This window comes from Coregonus clupeaformis, chromosome 14 (assembly GCF_020615455.1).
Source record: "Coregonus clupeaformis isolate EN_2021a chromosome 14, ASM2061545v1, whole genome shotgun sequence".
Classification (NCBI taxonomy): domain Eukaryota; kingdom Metazoa; phylum Chordata; class Actinopteri; order Salmoniformes; family Salmonidae; genus Coregonus; species Coregonus clupeaformis.
This window is the reverse complement of record NC_059205.1, coordinates 21,238,361-21,258,943: the sequence shown is the minus strand read 5'-3', so window position 1 is coordinate 21,258,943 and position 20,583 is coordinate 21,238,361. Positions and strand designations below refer to the sequence as shown.

Genomic DNA, 20,583 nt, shown 5'->3' with positions numbered 1-20,583 from the left:
GGCAACGAAGGAGTGGCTTCGTAAGAAGCATTTCAAGGTCCTGGAGTGGCCTAGCCAGTCTCCAGATCTCAACCCCATAGAAAATCTTTGGAGGGAGTTGAAAGTCTGTGTTGCCCAGCGACAGCCCCAAAACATCACTGCTCTAGAGGAGATCTGCATGGAAGAATGGGCCAAAATACCAGCAACAGTGTGTGAAAACCTTGTGAAGACTTACAGAAAACGTTTGACCTGTGTCATTGCCAACAAAGGGTATATAACAAAGTATTGAGAAACTTTTGTTATTGACCAAATACTTATTTTCCACCATAATTTGCAAATAAATTCATTTAAAATCCTACAATGTGATTTTCTGGAAAAAAAATTCTCATTTTGTCTGTCATAATTGATGTGTACCTATGATGAAAATTACAGGCCTCTCTCATCTTTTTAAGTAGGAGAACTTTCACAATTGGTGGCTGACTAAATACTTTTTTTCCCCACTGTATGTCTTGAGATGTTGCTTCAATACATCCACATAATATTCCTTCCTCATGATGCCATCTATGTTGTGAAGTGCACCAGTCCCTCCTGCAGCAAAGCAGCCCCACAGCATGATGCTGCCACCCCCGTGCTTCACGGTTGGGATGGTGTTCTTCGGCTTGCAAGCATCCCCCTTTTTCCACCAAACATAACGATGGTCATTATGGCCAAACAGTTCTATTTTTGTTTCATCAGACCAGAGGTCATTTCTCAAAGCAGTACGATCTTTGTCCCCATGTGCAGTTGCAAACCATAGTCAGGCTTTTTTTATGGCCGTTTTGGAGCAGTGGCTTCTTCCTTGCTGAGTGGCCTTTCAGGTTTTGTCGATATAGGACTCGTTTTACTGTGGATAGATACTTTTGTACCCGTTTCCTCCAGCATCTTCACAAGGTCATTTGCTGTTGTTCTGGGATTGATTTTCACTTTTCGCACCAAAGTACGTTCATCTCTAGGAGACAGAACGCGTCTCCTTCCTGAGCGGTATGACGGCTGCGTGTACCCATGGAGTTTATACTTGCGTACTATTGTTTGTACAGATGAACGTGGTACCTGCATTTGGAAATTGCTCTCAAGGATGAACCAGACTTGTGGAGGTCTACAATTTGTTTTCTGAGGTCTTAGCTGATTTCTTTTGATTTTCCCATGATGTCAAGCAAAGAGGCACTGAGTTTGAAGGTAGGCCTTGAAATACATCCTCAGGTACACCTCCAATTGACTCAAATTATGTCAATTAGCCTTTCAGAAGCTTCTAAAGCCATGAAATCATTTTCTGGAATTTTCCAAACTGTTTAAAAGGCACTTTTGACCCACTGGAATTGTGATACAGTGAATTATAAGTGAAATAATCTGTCTGTAAACAATTTTGGAAAAATGACTTGTGTCATGCACAAAGTAGATGTCCTAACCGACTTGCCAAAACTAGTTTGTTAATAAGACATTTGTGGAGTGGTTGAAAAACGAGCTTTAATGACTCCAACCTAAGTGTGTGTAAACTTCCGACTTCAACTGTATATATATATCTGTTCTGAAAGGCCCCAGAGTCTGCAACACCACTAAGCAAGGGGCACCACCAAGCAAGCGGCACCATGAAGACCAATGAGCTCTCCAAACAGTTCAGGGACAAAGTTGTGGAGAAGTGTATAAAACAATAAGAAACTATGAACATCCCACGGAGCAACATTACATCCATTATTAAAAAATTGAAAGAATATGGCACCACAACAAACCTGCCAAGAGAGGGCCGCCCACTAAAACTCACGGACCAGGCAAGGAGGCCATTAATCAGAGAGGCAACAAAGACACCAAAGATAACCCTGAAGGAGCTGCAAAGCTCCACAGCGGAGATTGGAGTCTTTCAATAGGAAAGCTTTAAGACGTACACTCCACAGAGCTGGGCTTAAGGGAAGAGTGGCCAGAAAAAAGCCATTGCTTAAAGAAAAAAATAAGCAAACACGTTTGGTGTTCGCCAAAAGGCATGTGGGACACTCCCCAAACATATGGAAGAAGGTACTCATCAGACGAGACTAAAATTGAGCATTTTAGCCATCAAGGAAAACGCTATGTCTGGCGCAAACCAAACACCTCTCATCACCCCGAGAACACCATCCCCACAGTGAAGCATGGTGGTGGCAGCATCATGCTGTGGGGATGTTTTTCATTGGCAGGGACTGTGAAACTGGTCAGAATTGAAGGAATGATGGATGGCGCTAAATACAGGGAACTTCGAGGGAAACCTGTTTCAATCTTCCAGATATTTGGGACTGGGACGGAGGTTCACCTTCCAGCAGGACAATGACCCTAAGCACACTGCTAAAGCAACACTCAAGTGGTTTAAGGGGAAATTTAAATGTCTTGGAATGGCCTAGTCAAAGCCCAGCCCTCAATCCAATTGAGAATCTGTGGTATGACTTAAAGATTGCTGTACACCAGCGGAACACATCCAACTTGAAGGAGCTGGAGCAGTTTTGCCTTGAAGAATGGGCAACAATCCCAGTGGCTAGATGTGCCAAGCTTATAGAGACATACCCCAAGAGACTTGCAGCTGTAATTGTTGCAAAAGGTGGCTCTACAAAGTATTGACTTTGGAGGGGTGAATAGTTATGCATGCTCAAGTTCTGTTTTTCTGTCTTATTTGTTGTTTGTTTCACTTAAAAAATATTTTGCATCTTCAAAGTGGTAGGCATGTTGTGTAAATTAAATGATACAAACCCCCCATGAATCCATTTTAATTCCAGGTTGTAAGGCAACAAAATAGGAAAAATGCCACTGGATTTAGACCCTTTGCTATGAGACTCGAAATTGAGCTCAGGTGCATCCTGTTTCCATTGATCATCCTTGAGATGTTTCTACAACTTGATTGGAGCCCACCTGTGGTAAATTCAATTGATTAGACATGATTTGGAAAGACACACACCTGTCAATGTAAGGTCCCACAGTTGACAGTGCATGTCAGAGCAAAAACCAAGCCATGAGGTCGAAAGGAATTGTCCGTAGAGCTCAGAGACAGGATTGTGTCGAGGCACATATCTGGGGAAGGGTACAAAAAAATTCTGCAGCATTGAAGGTCCCCAAGAACACAGAGGTCTCCATCATTCGTAAATGGAAGAAGTTTGGAACCACCAAGACTCTTCTTAAAGCTGGTTGCCCGGCCAAACTGAGCAATCGGGGGAGAAGGGCCTTGGTGAGGGAGGTGATCAAGAACTCGATGGTCAGTCTGACAGAGCTCCAGAGTTCCTCTGTGGAGATGGGAGAACCTTCCAAAAGGACAACTGTCTCTGCAGCGCTCCACCAAACAGGCGTTTATGGTAGAGTGGCCAGACGGAAGCCACTCCTCAGTAAAAGGCACATGACAGCCCGCTTGGAGTTTGCCAAAAGGCACCTAAAGGACTCTCAGACCATGCGAAACAAGATTCTCTGGTCTGATGAAACCAAGATTGAACTCTTTGGCCTGAATGCCAAGCGTCACGTCTGTGGGAAACCTGGCACCATCCCTACGGTGAAGTATGGTGGTGGCATCATCATGCTCTGAGGATGTTTTTCAGCGGCAGGGACTGGGAGACTATTCAGGGTTGAGGCAAAGATGAACGGACCAAAGTACAGATAGATCCTTGATTAAAGCCTGCTCTAGAGCACTCAGGACCTCAGACTGGGACGAAGGTTCACCTTCCAACAGGACAACGACCCTAAGCACACAGCCAAGACAACGCAAGAGTGGCTTCGGGACAAGTATCTGAATGTTTTTGAGTGGCCCAGTCAGAGCCCGGACTTGATTCCGAACATCTCTGGAGAGACCTAAAAATAGCTGTTCAGTAACGCTCCCCATCCAACCTGACAGAGCTTGAGAGGATTTGCAGAAAAGAATGGAAAAACTCCAAATACAGGTGCGCCATATTGTAGCGTCATACCCAAGAAGACTCGAGGCTGTAATTGCTGCCAAAGGTGCTTCAACAAAGTAAAGGGCCAGACATAGCGTTTTCCTTGATGGCCAGAGTACCTTCTTCCATATGTTTGGGTTTTTCGCACTTGGCTTTTGGCGAACATGAAACGTGTTTGCTTATTTTTTTTCTTTATGCAAATTTCGTATATTTTTTATAACCCAACCCTGATCTGTACTTCTCCACAGCTTTGGCCTTTCAGAACAGGTGTATATAAACTGAGATCATGTGACACTTAGATTGCACACAGGTGGACATTATTTAACTAATTATGTGACTTCTGAAAGTAATTGGTTGCACCAGATCTTATTTAGGGGCTTCAAAGCAAAGGGGGTGAATACACATGCACGCACAACTTCTTCGTTGTTTATTTTTGTAAATTTTTGAAACAAGTTATTTTTTTCATGTCACTTCACCAATTTGGACTATTTTGTGTATGTCCATTACATGAAATCCAAATAAAAATCCATTTAAATTACAGGTTGTAATGCAACAAAATAGGAAAAACGCCAAAGGGGATGAATATATTTGCAAGGCACTGTGCTTATTATGGACACAGTATGCTTTACAATAGTTATCTTGTTGTTATTAGTTGTTGTTAGTTGTGTTAGTCCCATCCTTCAGCTCCATTCAACACCTCCCATCTATTTCTTAACACCATCCATATTGGATTTCTATTTGCCCTATATTTTTCAACTGTACTGTGATGTTTCACAAAAGTTCTAAACCCTTCTATTCTCATTGTTTATACAGATTGTAAATTGAAAATAAACATTTTTGTTAAAAGTATTATTATATCATTGATCGATATACTATGACTTTTCAGATCACCCAGTAGTGCTATCTGCAGGGTTAGCTCCAGGTAAATATTGCCATTCCTGGACCTGTGACCAAAAACAAGCTACAAATGGACAGTACCAAAACAAATGATCTAATGATTCTGTCTCTTCGCAGCAAAATCTGCAGTGCTGGGAAGATTGTATCCTCCATATAAATAACATTATATTGGTAGCAAGAATTTTGTATAATAATTTAAATTGAAAAATGCAACATTTTGAATCCGGCGTCGTTTTGCGTATCAGTTCATAAACACTATGCCATGGAATCGGTTTGTCAGAAATCTCTTCCCAACTATTTAGCAATCTATATGGAACGGCTTTCAATCCTTTGGTCCTTAAATGAAACTGGTATACTTTTTTATTTATCCAAATGTTCTTTAACCAATTATGTTCTTTAATGCAGGGCCGACAGACAAGTTCCTTACTTTTCCCCCTTCCACTTTCCTCTTCCATTTTTGCGGTAATACTCCAATTATTTGGTTGTAATTTTGGGTAGAGCAGACATTTCCATATGTTTTAGTTAGCTGCTTGTGCGACGTAACTCCACCAGTCCTACCTATGATATCATTTACGAAGATTATACCTTTTTAAAACATTTATTTTTATTTTTATGTTTTTTTATGAATTTCTATATTTGAGTTTAACCACAATATTTGTTGCATTATTTGTTCTGTCGTTTCTGGGGGATTAAATTGAAATTGAAACCAACTTTCTATGGCTTGTTTTAGAAATAGTGATATTTGGTTGGTGGTTTCCTTTTCAAATAACTGAAAGTGAGAGGTTGTAATCTGAATAAAGGGAAAAGGGCCATTCTTGAACATGGGGTGAGACAATCTTACTAATTTGCTAGAGAACCATTTCGGATTTAAGTATAACTTTTGTATGACTGAAGCTTTTAGTGATAGGTCTAATGCTTTAATATTTAATCATTTCTGTCCTCCGAATTCATATTCATTATATAAATAGGCCCTTTAATTTTGTCTGGCTTGCCGTTCCAAATAAAATTGAATATTTTTTTCTCATATAACTTAAAAAACGGTTTGCTAGGCGTAGGTAAGACCATAAGCAAATAGGTAAACTTGGATAATACTAAAGAGTTAATCAGGGTGATTTTTCCACAAATAGACAGGTATTTACCTTTCCATGATAGCAAGATCTAATCTATTTTTTGCTAACTTTCTATTAACATTTATTGGAGTGAGATCATTTATTTCATTTGAGATATGTATTCCGAGTATATCCACATCACCATCAGACCATTTTATTGGTAAACTAATCATATTTTTTAGTGATCCAATAAGTAATATACAGTGGGGGGAAAACGTATTTAGTCAGCCACCAATTGTGCAAGTTCTCCCACTTAAAAAGATGAGAGAGGCCTGTAATTTTCATCATAGGTACACGTCAACTATGACAGACAAATTGAGATTTTTTTTCTCCAGAAAATCACATTGTAGGATTTTTAATGAATTTATTTGCAAATTATGGTGGAAAATAAGTATTTGGTCACCTACAAACAAGACAGATTTCTGGCTCTCACAGACCTGTAACTTCTTCTTTAAGAGGCTCCTCTGTCCTCCACTCATTACCTGTATTAATGGCACCTGTTTGAACTTGTTATCAGTATAAAAGACACCTGTCCACAACCTCAAACAGTCACACTCCAAACTCCACTATGGCCAAGACCAAAGAGCTGTCAAAGGACACCAGAAACAACATTGTAGACCTGCACCAGGCTGGGAAGACTGAATCTGCAATAGGTAAGCAGCTTGGTTTGAAGAAATCAACTGTGGGAGCAATTATTAGGAAATGGAAGACATACAAACCACTGATAATCTCCCTCGATCTGGGGCTCCACGCAAGATCTCACCCTGTGGGGTCAAAATGATCACAGGAACGGTGAGCAAAAATCCCAGAACCACACGGGGGGACCTAGTGAATGACCTGCAGAGAGCTGGGACCAAAGTAACAAAGCCTACCATCAGTAACACACTACGCCGCCAGGGACTCAAATCTTGCAGTGCGAGACATGTCCCCCTGCTTAAGCCAGTACATGTCCAGGCCCGTCTGAAGTTTGCTAGAGTATATTTGGATGATCCAGAAGAGGATTGGGAGAATGTCAAATGGTCAGATGAAACCAAAATATAACTTTTTGGTAAAAACTAAACTCGTCGTGTTTGGAGGACAAAGAATGCTGAGTTGCATCCAAAGAACACCATACCTACTGTGAAGCATGGGGGTGGAAACATCATGCTTTGGGGCTGTTTCTCTGCAAAGGGACCAGGACGACTGATCCGTGTAAAGAAAAGAATGAATGGGGCCATGTATCGTGAGATTTTGAGTGAAAACCTCCTTCCATCAGCAAGGGCATTGAAGATGAAATGTGGCTGGGTCTTTCAGCATGACAATGATCCCAAACACACCGCCCGGGCAACGAAGGAGTGGCTTCGTAAGAAGCATTTCAAGGTCCTGGAGTGGCCTAGCCAGTCTCCAGATCTCAACCCCATAGAAAATCTTTGGAGGGAGTTGAAAGTCTGTGTTGCCCAGCGACAGCCCCAAAACATCACTGCTCTAGAGGAGATCTGCATGGAGGAATGGGCCAAAATACCAGCAACAGTGTGTGAAAACCTTGTGAAGACTTACAGAAAACGTTTGACCTGTGTCATTGCCAACAAAGGGTATATAAAAAAGTATTGAGAAACTTTTGTTATTGACCAAATACTTATTTTCCACCATAATTTGCAAATAAATTCATAAAAAATCCTACAATTTGATTTTCTTGATTTTTTTTTCTCATTCTGTCATAGTTGACGTGTACCTATGATGAAAATTACAGGCCTCTCTCATCTTTTTAAGTGGGAGAACTTGCACAATTGGTGGCTTACTAAATACTTTTTTCCCCCACTGTATTACATTTATCATAATTTGGTTGTAATACAGAGAGGTTAGAAAATGTATCTAGATCCTCTATGAGGCTGTGGAGGTATTCTAGTTGTGGATTTAAAAGAAAACATGAATCATCAGCGTACAATGACACTTTTGTTTTTAAGCCCTGGATTTCTAATCCCTTGATATTTTTGTTGGATCTGATTTTAATAGCTAACATTTTGATGGCCATACTAAATAGATATGCCGATAGTGGACAACCTTGTTTTACTCCTCTTGACAGTTTAAAACTTTCGGAGAAATAGCCATTATTTATTATTTTACACCTAGGGTTACTATACATGATTTTAACCCATTTTATAAGAGATTCTCCAAAATTGAAATGCTCCAGGCATTTATATATAAACTCCAGTCGTACTTTATCAAATGCCTTTTCAAAGTCTGCTATGAAAAGCAGGCCTGGTTTCCCAGTTTTTCATAGTGTTCCAGTGTTTCAAGTACTTGCCTTATATTATCTCCAATGTATCGTCCATGTAAAAAACCTGTCTGATTAGAATGAATAATGTCCGACAATAGACAGCAAGTGTTTGCAGAACCAGTGTATTTAATTTATTTTACCCTGATACAAAAATAAAATGTATATATCAGGTCTTTTTTTTAAAGAGTGAAATTTGACAATACATTGAATACCTGAATTTCCACCAAAATCCCTGATCTCCATTCATTATTTGTCCATGGCAGTAAAATGTTTTATGTGCTATAATTTAGTCAATAATGGAGGGATTATAAAAATTCTAAAAGTTTGGAATATCTTCATTTATTTAATCAAATTGTTTTTAAAACCTTTTAACAATTTTGATGACCGTTTCTAGTGTGTGTATGTGTGTGACAGAGAGAGAGAGGTTTATTTGTGTGTGTGAGAGAGAGGATGTGTGCGTGTGGTGTGTTCCTTTATCTCCCCGTGATCCTTCCGTATTCCAAAATCCTCTGCTTTCCGAGACTCTTGTTTTCCCATGTATGCGTAGCTGGAGTTTACGTGTTTTAATTTGAAGCATGTTCTCTGGTCTGCTTAATGCTTCCTGATCCTTGCTAAGACCAGTTAGCCATAAGTAGAGCTTCTAGCAGCTCCCTAATAAACCCTGTAATAGTAATGTTGTGGACAGACAGTTTCCAACAGGGACTCTCTCTTGGAAGTCAGAATGATGCTAATCAGTTCTGGAAGGCTTTGAACTCATCATGGAACTCAGACAAACACACACACACAAATCTGCACAAATGCATGGATGCACTCCACACACATTGACACATTAACAAACTGAGTTATTACTTCTAAACAGAAACACTTTTTTTGGGTTATCATATGCTTACAATGTTGTTTTGAGTATTGCTGGAATGGTCGCTAAGATTCAATTTGGTTGTGATCAGATTTTGAATGCAGCAGTTGTTAGCTAGAATGCTAACGCTCATTGGCATAGACCAGGGTTTCCCAACCCTGTTCCTGGAGAGCTACCCTCCTGTATGTTTTCGCTCCAACCCCAGGTGTTACTAACCTGATTCATCTTATCAACCTGGTAATTATTAGAATCCGGTGTGCTAGATTAGGGTTGGAGCAAAGGCCTACAGGACAGTAGCTCTCCAGGAACAGGGTTGGGCAGTCCTGGCATAGACTGTAGCAAAGCTTGTCAAAGAGCAATTTTATTGGTTGAAGTGTATTTTTTAAATATAGTGGAGTTGATTTGTGACAATGAAACAAACATTATACTAAGCAGGAGATTCATACGAGCCTTACAATCCAATTATAATCCAAAAGTAGTGTGAAAGGCACTCATAAGCAACATGTAAAATAGGCTTTCTTTGCTGGCGGTCTATGAGAACTCCTCCGTGTTTTCTCCCAAGGTGGGGAAATTGTGAATACCGACTTGGCGTATGCTGGCTTGAGTGAGTGAGTGAGTGGGAGAGAGAGAGCAAGCTTAGTGTATTAACTTTTTTTTCTGGAGAAGGCACAATCATGTGATCAGGCCCAATGAGGTTGCACAGGGAAAGAAGAAGGCTGGCCCAGGCCTGCCCAGCGTTATCCAATGAGGTTGCAGAGAGAGAGAGAGAACCATAACGTGGTGCACATATCTGCATATACAGTGCATTCGGAAACAATTCAGACCCCTTCACTTTTTCCACATTTTGTTACGTTACAGCCTTATTCTAAAATTGATTCAATATATAATTTTTTTATCTACACACAATACCCCATAATGACAAAGCAAAAACTGGTTTTTAGAAAATTGTGCAAATAAAAAATATATAAAAAACTTAAATATCACCTTTTCATAAGTATTCAGACCCTTTACTCAGTACTTTGTTGAAGCACCTTTGGCAGCAATTACAGCCTAGAGTTTTCTTGTGTATGATGCTATAAGCTTGAGGCGTTTCTCCCATTCTTCTCTGCAGATCCTGTCAAGCTCTGTCAGGTTGGATGGGGACCGTTGCTGCACAGCTTTTTTCAGGTCTCTCCAGAGATGTTAGATTGGGTTCAAGTCCGGGCTCTGGCTGGGCCACTCAAGGACATTCAGAGACTTGTCCCGAAGCCACTCCTGCGTTGTGTTGGCTGTGTGCTTAGGGTCGTTGTCCTGTTGGAAGGTGAACCTTCGTCCCAGTCTGAGGTCCTGAGCACTCTGGAGCAGGTTTTCATCAAGGATCTCTCTGTACTTTGCTCTGTTCATCTTTCCCTCGATCCTGACTAGTCTCCCAGTCCCTGCCGCTTAAAAACATCCCCACAGCATGATGCTAACACCACCATGCTTCACCGTAGGGAGGTGCCAGGTTTCCTCCAGACGTGACGCTTGGCTTTCAGGCCAAAGAGTTCAATCTTGGTTTCATCAGACCAGAGAATCTTGTTTCTCATGGTGTGAGAGTCCTTTAGGTGCCTTTTGGCAAACTCCAAGCGGGCTGTCATGTGCCTTTTACTGAGGAGTGGCTTCCGTCTGGCCACTCTACCTTAAAGGCCTGATTGGTGGAGTGCTGCAGAGATGTTTGTCCTTCTGGAAGGTTCTCCGATCTCCACAGAGGAACTCTGAAGCTCTGTCAGAGTGACCATCGGGTTCTTGGTCACCTCCCTGACCAAGGCCCTTCTCCCCCAATTGCTCAGTTAGGCTGTGTGGCTTGCTCTAGGAAGAGTATTGGTGGTTCCAAACTTCTTCCATTTAAGAATGATGGAGGCCACTGTGTTCTTGGGGAACTTCAACGCTGCAGAAATGTTTTGGTACCCTTCCCCAGATCTGTGCCTCGACACAATCCAGTCTCCGAGCTCTATGGACAATTCCTTCGACCTCATGCCTTGGTTTTTGCTCTGACATGCACTGTAAACTGTGGGACCTTATATAGACAGGTGTGTGCCTTTCCAAATCATGTCCAATCAATTGAATTTACCACAGGTGGAATCCAATCAAGTTGTAGAAACATCTCAAGGATGATCAATGGAAACAGGATGCACCTGAGATCAGTTCCGAGTCTCATAGCAAAGGGTCTGAATACTTGTGTAAATAAGGTATTTCTGTTTTTTATATTTTTTACAAATTTGCAAACATTTCTAAAAAACTGTTTTCACTTCGTCATTTTGGGGTGTGGTGTGTAGATTGACGAGGATGTTTATTTTATTTATTCAATTTTAGAATCAGGCTGTAACGTAACAAAATGTGGAAAATGTCAAAGGATCTGAATACATTCCGAATGCACTGTAATGGAATTTCTGGGGAGCACTTTTGGCTCGTGAGCGCTACTTTCAGAACTATCTGGTGTGCTGCTTCAAGTGTGAAGGAAATCTCAAGCTTCTGCTCACCTGATATAGAATGCCTCATGGTAAGCTGCAGACCCTTTGATCTACCAAGAGAGTTCTCATCCGTAATTATCACTGCTGTCTATATTCCTCCACAGGCCTTGTGTTGTTATTGTCATTAGTTTTCGTCAGGAAAAATAGGTCATTGACAAGTATTTTTTTCCATCACAGTAATTGTTGACGAAATTAACACTGATATGAAGAAAGCTCAGAGAGAGGCACCAAAACTGAGAACATAGTACTCACTCTAACATCTCTCTCTCTCTCTCTCTCTCTCTCTCTCTCTCTCTCTCTCTCTCTCTCTCTCTCTCTCTCTCTCTCTCTCTCTCTCTCTCTCTCTCTCTCTCTCTCTCTCTCTCTCTCTCTCTCTCTCTCTCTCTCTCTCTCTCTCTCTCTACCTCTCTTTGCTATGTACATTTGCCGAATTTACCAAAAAGATATTTTAGAAATAAAAAAATCTCTCCTCTTTCTCTCTCTCCCCCTCAGGCTTGCCAAGTTTCGTCAAGTCTCCCGAGGACCAAACAGGTATATCGGGTGGCGTAGCGTCATTCGTGTGCCAGGCCACAGGAGATCCCAAACCCAGGATCACCTGGATGAAGAAGGGCAAGAAAGTCAGCTCCCAACGCTTTGAGGTACACACACAGGGGTCTACCCCGAGTGTCTACTTATGGATCATGCTGACAAGATTCTACCATCACGCTGTCTGTTGGTGTAGCTGCTCGAAATCCCTCCTTCTCTCTTCATTCTTCATTCTTCCATCCTCCTTCTCTCTCTCTGTCAGTCAGTTTCATCTATTGTTTTTTAGTCTTTAATTTCAAGCGTCATCCTCCTTTCTTCTCACATCATCTGTCAATCCCTTGATCCCCCCATCTCTCTCTCTTCATTCTCTCTCTCTCTCTCTCTCTCTCTCTCTCTCTCTCTCTCTCTCTCTCTCTCTCTCTCTCTCTCTCTCTCTCTCTCTCTCTCTCTCTCTCTCTCTCTCTCTCTCTCTCTCTCTCTCTCTCTCTCTCTCTCTCTCTCTCTCTCTCTCTCTCTCTCTCTCTCTCTCTCTCTCTCTCTCTCTCTTCTATCTAGCTCTCCTCTAGTTTAACCATGTTGAACAGAGTATGACTGTGTAAGTATGATATGTGTGATATCACAGACTGGCTGAACCGTGGGGCAGCCAGGCAGTAGGGCTGTGGGCTTGGTTACAACATCTAAGACCAGTCTGCTATGCAATAGGGCAGCCAGTGGGGATGTAGGGGTTGATAACGTCTATCATGACAGACCTTGACAACAGAGGGACATCATGGGAGAACAGTGAAATGGGCTGAAACCAGAGGAATTCCTGCTTTTCTGACATAATTCTCTATTGATGTATAATTACAATTTACGTATCCCTAGCCAAAATCTAGATGTTCCATGTTGTCCTGATCACAACCCTACTAAAAGACTGTCTCATGTCTTCTGTGTGTGTGTGTTTGTCTGTGTGTGTGTATCCCTACCAGGTGATAGAGTTTGATGATGGTTCTGGGTCTTTACTGAGGATCCAGCCCCTGAGGACACACAGAGACGAGGCCATTTATGAGTGTACCGCCACCAACAGCGCCGGAGAGATCAAGACTAGTGCCAAACTCACCGTGCTAGAAGGTAAGAGACTTCCCATCTCTCTCTCTGTTTGTATGTCTCAGTAGCTCTCTCTCTCGCGCGCTCTCTCTCTCTAGCTCTCTCTCTGTCGCTCTAGCTCTCTGTTTCTCTCTATCTATATCTCTGTCTTCATACAAATTCAGATAGACACCCCAAGGTGTTTCAGTTCTTTGTAATATTATATGATATAATGTGACAACATCATGGCACTAACATGTTGTCCATATTCCAAATGAAAGTTTCTATAGTAGGTTGTCCTGGGGTTATGGTTAGGATGATGTGTAAGTGTTAATGTGAGTGTGTTCAACTCACGTGCACATATCTTACTTCTGCTTGTATGGGAGATGGCAAGGATGTCACGCCCTGACTCAGGGGACTCTTATATGTTGAGTCAGGGTGTGAATATTATATGTTGTGTATATCTATGTGTATGATCTAGTATGTGTAGATCTATGTTGCCTGATGTGGTTCCCAATCAGAGGCAGCTGTCGCTCGTTGTCTCTGATTGCGGATCATACTTAGGCAGCCTATTGGCACTCGTTAGTTGTGGGATCTTGTTTCGTGAGTAGGCTTGTTTTGTGGGTAGCCTTAGGACTTCACATGTTGTTGGTTTGTTGTTTTGTCGTGTGTTTATCATTTTAATAAACATGTACGCATTTCACGCTGCGCCTTGGTCTGACCCGTCCTTAAACGAACGTGACAAAGGGGTTGAACATTGACTGTATATCAGTTTACCAGTAAACTACCAGCATTTTGGTAAATGTCCAGTTTTCTATTTTATTTTATCTCATCTAGCGGCATTTTTGGGTACTTCAGATTATCACAGGTGTCTATAATTATCTCTGGCCCTCTGTGTAGCCGTAACATATGTGAAATATATAAAATTATCAAATCAAATGATTTTAAAATAAAAAATAGAATAATAAAGCTGTGAAACATTATCCTAAATATAAACCATCAACTTAGTGAATGCTATTGGTGTTTTAAAATGAGGGTTTCAGCATGAAATATCCTTAATATATTTTTATTTTTTTAACATGCTTTTATTTATTTTACTATGTCAATGTCTTTGTTGTAAATGTTTTGACGCTAAACTCGTGGCAGTTGTGAAAGAAAGTCAATAGTTGGAAGAGTTGCAGAGTTAATTGAAAATAATGCCATTGTTGATTAGAAGCTTTTTTCATTAATTAGGCTATATTCTCTTTAACCATATGGTGTATCCACTACAAACTCGTGGACAATATGGACACAGATATAAAAAAAATCATACCAAATATGAATAAAATAACATAATTGTATAAATTACTCAAATTACCAAAGATTGCCATAGATTACCTGTTAGTTACCAAAATTACTGAAGATTCCAGTAACTTACTGGTAGCTTTGCAACCCTAGAGATGGCACTCCTCCCTCTACCTCCCTCCTCTCCCTCCCTCCCTTCCCTCTCACCCCCTGGCTCCAGTATGTTATGAGATATGACTGGACACAGGGCATGTACTGTGCATACAGTAATGTTGCTGCCTCATATATCCTCTCACGGCTTTTAACTCTGAAAGAAATCTCATCCCAATTGATTCGGGGAAATCGAAATGAGGCGGAGTGTGTTCTATCATAAATAACAACTGGTGTGCTGCTTCAAGTGTGAAGGAAATCTCAAGCTTCTGTTCACCTGATATAGAATGCCTCATGGTAAGCTGCAGACCCTTTTATCTACCAAGATATCACGGAGACTTTAATGTGGGGAGACTGAAAACCGTCCTACCTCACTTCTACCAACTCGTCTCCTGCGCCACTAGGGACGCTAAAATTCTAGACCACTTTTATTCTACCCACAGAAACGCATACAAGGCTCTCCCTCATCCTGCCTTCAGCAAGTCTGACCATGATTCCATTCTCCTGCTTCCTGTTCACAAACAAAAATTCAAACATGAAGTACCAGTGATGCGCTCAATATGGAAGTGGTAGGACAAAGCAGACTTGAGGCTACAAGACTGTTTTGATAGTACAGACTGGGATATGTTCCGGGATTCATCCGATAGCAGGGCTGTCCCCGACTAACAAAAATCCTGGTCGACCGAAAGTCGTCTGTTCTTTCGACCAATCGATTGGTCAAACTTTTTTAATGTGTATTTTTCCATATATAGACACACACTATGTGTTTTTATAAAATCAGCTCTATGCATTGAGCTTTTCTGATGCTTGAAGCTTACGGTTTGTTGAAATAAGACAAATGCATCAAGAGAGATCTAGATAACAGAAGAACAAACCTTAACCTGACCCAACTATTCTCCTCCCGCTCGAGCTGGCTTTTGCAGATTCTGCCATTACTCTGCTGAGTTTCCGGTAATAGACTACACGAGGAGTCGGCAACTTTTCTCATGTGGAATGCCAATTTATCTTACAATTTCTACTGACCTGCGTGCCAGTTATGGTTTTCATATGCACATTTTCGTGAAACAGTTTCATTTAATTTATAATAACGTCTTCATATCTCAAAATCATTGTCATGTGGTTCATCAAAATTATATCCAAATCTAAATGAAAAAAATACTAACCTAAAAAGTAACTTATATTGTCACTGCCAACTGTGTAAAAATAGCCTACATAAAGCCAACAAATAAAAACATTGCAGCCTGCAGGTAGTAAATATCCTAATTAAAAATAAATATCCTATAAATCACATTGGCTACACATGGCCTGTCTGCAATGAACTTGAAACATTGTATCAAGTATTAACGTGGGTCCAGCCCGAAGCTTGCACTAGCGAACATGCAACATTGTATGAAATAATCTGCAGTGAGCTCGGGACAGACACAGCTGTAGGCTATTTGCGCAAGGGATAAGAAGCAGTGCTTGACTTGGGCAGGAGCTCACCGGAGCTGAGTACCAGTGTGGTGGCCGAACAACGATGCTGCAATGCTGTGTTGATAAGGAATCCGCTGACACTGTACTTTTATTATAAAGGTTTATTATATCAAAAGATTTCAGCATCAATTTACAGACTTCTGCAGAATCTGGAGAGAAACGAACCCAATCTCAAATATGATCACTCTCCTCGTCCCTTTGTTCAAACATGGTATATATCCTATGTAACACAAGATGGCGTATTTTGAATAGACCAATCCCTGGCCTCCACATATCCCAATGTCCTCCATCTTAGGGGGCCCCTATAGTAATACTTTCCAGATGTTTCAGCAAAGCAAAGTAGAGTTCATTTAACCAACAATATAGAATGTTCAGATACTACACCGGCACCTCAAATGTTCTATTGCTTGAGCTCCTGTTCCTCTTATAGAATATTAGCTCAAAAGTATTGTGGAGCTCCTGCACCTAAATCTAAACAGTACCAGCACCCAAAATGAGTACCGGAACCTATTTTAGTCCAAGTCAAGCACTGATAAGAAGTAATTAGGTAGGCCTATTTCATGACTTTTCCACTGGATCAGAGCATTACATTTTTCCCTTTCACACTGAGTGGTTATAGAAAAGGAGAGAGCTGGAATGATTTTTCAAATACATTGAGGAGCTATTCTCAATGACTTATACAATCTTCACAGCTCTGCAGATTTTGCTGCGAAGAGACAGAATCATTAGATCATTTGTTTTGCTACTGTCCATTTGAAGCTTGTTTTTGGACACAGGTCCAGGAATAGCTAAAGGATTGCAATATTTACCTGGAGCTAACCTTGCAGATAGCATTACTGGGTGATCTGAAAAGTCCTAGTCAATCGATCAATATAATAGTACTTTTAGCAAAAATGTTTATTTTCAATTCACAATCTGTAGAAACAATGAGAATAGAAAGGTTCAGAACTTTTGTAAGACATCACAGTACAGTTGAAATGTATAAGGCAAATAGAAATCCTATATGGATGGTGTTAGGAGATAGATGGGAGGTGTTGAATGGAATTGAAGGATGGGACTAATAACAACTAACAATAACAAGATAACTAATAATGTAAGCAAACTGTGTCCATAATAAGTACATAGGTTGTAGGTTTGGAGCTTTTGTGAAAGAGCACAGTTAGAAAGATATGGCATATAGAAGCAAACCGGATGGACATCATGAAAATGATCGGAGAGGTTGAGAGTAGAAGAAGTTCAGGAGAAAAAACAAACAAAATATAATTATTGTAAAATTCACTGTGTCCATAAATGTAGCTAGTAAGTATAAGCTGGAAGTAGAGGCCTAAGCATTGTTGTTCACTAGTTTACTACAAGTAGGGAAAGGGTGGCGGAGTTGGAAAGTAATAAAGGGGAATATATACATATTTTTAAAGGATATGTATGTGTATGTATGTATATACAGTGGAGAGAACAAGTATTTGATACACTGCCGATTTTGCAGGTTTTCCTACTTACAAAGCATGTAGAGGTCTGTCATTTTTAACATAGGTACACTTCAACTGTGAGAGACGGAATCTAAAACAAAAATCCAGAAAATCACATTGTATGATTTTTATGTAATTCATTTGCATTTTATTGCATGACATAAGTATTTGATACATCAGAACAGCAGACCTTAATATTTGGTACAGAAACCTTTGTTTGCAATTACAGAGATCATATGTTTCCTGTAGGTCTTGACCAGGTTTGCACACACTGCAGCAGGGATTTTGGCCCACTCCTCCATACAGACCTTCTCCAGATCCTTCAGGTTTCGGGGCTGTCACTGGGCAATACGGACTTTCAGCTCCCTCCAAAGATTTTCTATTGGGTTCAGGTCTGGAGACTGGCTAGGCCACTCCAGGACCTTGAGATGCTCCTTACGGAGCCACTCCTTAGTTGCCCTGGCTGTGTGTTTCGGGTCGTTGTCATGCTGGAAGACCCAGCCATGACCCATCTTCAATGCTCTTACTGAGGGAAGGTGGTTGTTGGCCAAGATCTCGCGATACATGGCCCCATCCATCCTCCCCTCAATACGGTGCAGTCGTCCTGTCCCCTTTGTAGAGAAGCATCCCCAAAGAATGATGTTTCCACCTCCATGCTTCACGGTTGGGATGGTGTTCTTGGGGTTGTACTCATCCTTCTTCTTCCTCCAAACACAGCGAGTGGAGTTTAGACCAAAAAGCTATATTTTTGTCTCATCAGACCACATGACCTTCTCACATTCCTCCTCTGTATCATCCAGATGGTCATTGGCAAACTTCAGACGGGCCTGGACATGCGCTGGCTTGAGCAGGGGGACCTTGCGTGCGCAGCAGGATTTTAATCCATGACGACGTAGTGTGTTACTAATGGTTTTCTTTGAGACTGTAGTCCCAGCTCTCTTCAGGTCATTGACCAGGTCCTGCCGTGTAGTTCTGGGCTGATCCCTCACCTTCCTCATGATCATTGATGCCCCACGAGGTGAGATCTTGCATGGAGCCCCAGACCGAGGGTGATTGACCGTCCTCTTGAACTTCTTCCATTTTCTAATAATTGCGCCAACAGTTGTTGCCTTCTCACCAAGCTGCTTGCCTATTGTCCTGTAGCCCATCCCAGCCTTGTGCAGGTCTACAATTTTATCCCTGATGTCCTTACACAGCTCTCTGGTCTTGGCCATTGTGGAGAGGTTGGAGTCTGTTTGATTGAGTGTGTGGACAGGTGTCTTTTATACAGGTAACAAGTTCAAACAGGTGCAGTTAATACAGGTAATGAGTGGAGAACAGGAGGGCTTCTTAAAGAAAAACGAACAGGTCTGTGAGAGCCGGAATTCTTACTGGTTGGTAGGTGATCAAATACTTATGTCATGCAATAAAATGCAAATTAATTACTTAAAAATCATACAATGTGATTTTCTGGATTTTTGTTTTAGATTCTGTCTCTCACAGTTGAAGTGTACCTATGATAAAAATTACAGACCTCTACATGCTTTGTAAGTAGGAAAACCTGCAAAATCGGCAGTGTATCAAATACGTGTTCTCCTCACTGTATATGTGTGTGTATGTATACAGTACTTGTTCTCCCCACTGTATATAAAAAAAACATGGGGGATTGGAAGTGATGCAGACAATTACATTGATGGAAGTTACAATCTATCTGCAATATTAAGCTGATCTACCCCCCCAAAACAAAACAAAAATTATAAAAATAAACAGACTTAGTTTACTTGCTGTTTGAGGTGAAGAAAACATTAATTTGAGAAGCTCCACAGGTCATTAGTGGTGGTGCGTTAAGCCAATCAGAAATACTATCAGATCCCCAAATGGCCTACATTTGTGCGCAGGCCAGGTAGCCTATACGCCTACTTCTAATCGTGCGCGTCCTTACTCACCATTGACAGGAGCGCTCCAAACAAAAGACAATGACTAAATTGACAAAACTCGTAAATGGAATGAAATAAACCAAAGCCTGTTTCTTACAAGTATAGCATAGGTTGTGCACTCTGCAAACAATGTGTCCACTCCGACAATGATAACAGGAAGACTGGAATAATAATATTGAATGCATTAACATAAATTACCATACCCACGGTAACAAACATTGTAGATTAGAAATTATAGGAAATAACGGTAAATGTACTACTGGTGATATATGTAATGGGGAATTGATGTACACTAAGGCACTACAGAGGGTAGTGTGTACGGCCCAATACATCACTGGGCCAAGCGTCCTGCCATCCAGGACCTATGTACTAAGTGGTGTCAGAGGAAGGCCCAAAAAATTCAAAAAATAAATAACGGAAAAGTGGTGCGTGCATATGTATTCACCTCCTTTGCTTTGAAGTCCCTAAATAAGATCTGGTGAAACCAATTACCTTCAGAAGTCACATAATTAGTTAAATAAAGTCCACCTGTGTGCAATCGAATGATCTGTCACATGATCTCAGTATACAGTATGTACCCCTGTTCTGAAAGGCCCCAGAGTCTGCAACACCACTAAGCAAGGGGCACCACCAAGCAAGCGGCACCATGAAGACCAAGGAGCTCTCCAAACAGGTCAGGGACAAAGTTGTGGAGAATTACAGATCAGGGTTGGGTTATAAAAAAAAATCAGAAACTTTGAACATCCCACGGAGCACCATTAAATCCATTATAAAATTTTTTTAACGAATATGGCACCACAACAAACCTGCTAAGAGAGGGCCACCCATCAAAACTCACGGACCAGGCAAGGAGGGCATTAATCAGAGAGGCAACAAAGAGACCAAAGATAACCCTGAAGGAGCTGCAATGCTCCACAGCGGAGATTGGAGTATCTGTCCATAGGACCACTTTAAGCCGTACACTCCACAGAGCTAGGCTTTACGGAAGAGTGGCCAGAAAAAAGCCATTGCTTAAAGGAAAAAATAAGCAAACGTTTCGTGTTCGCCAAAAGGCATGTGGGAGACTCCCCAAACATATGGAAGAAGGTACTCTGGTCAGATGAGACTAAAATTGAGCTTTTTAGTCTTCAAGGAAAACGCTATGTCTGGCGCAAACCCAACACCTCTCATCACCCCGAGAGCAACATCATGCTGTGGGGATGG

General features: G+C 41.2%; 1 pseudogene; it reads left to right on the top strand.

Moving 5' to 3' along the window:
- The window catches only part of LOC121581369, a 207,231-nt pseudogene that overhangs the window by 11,973 nt on the left and 174,675 nt on the right, over positions 1-20,583 (top strand).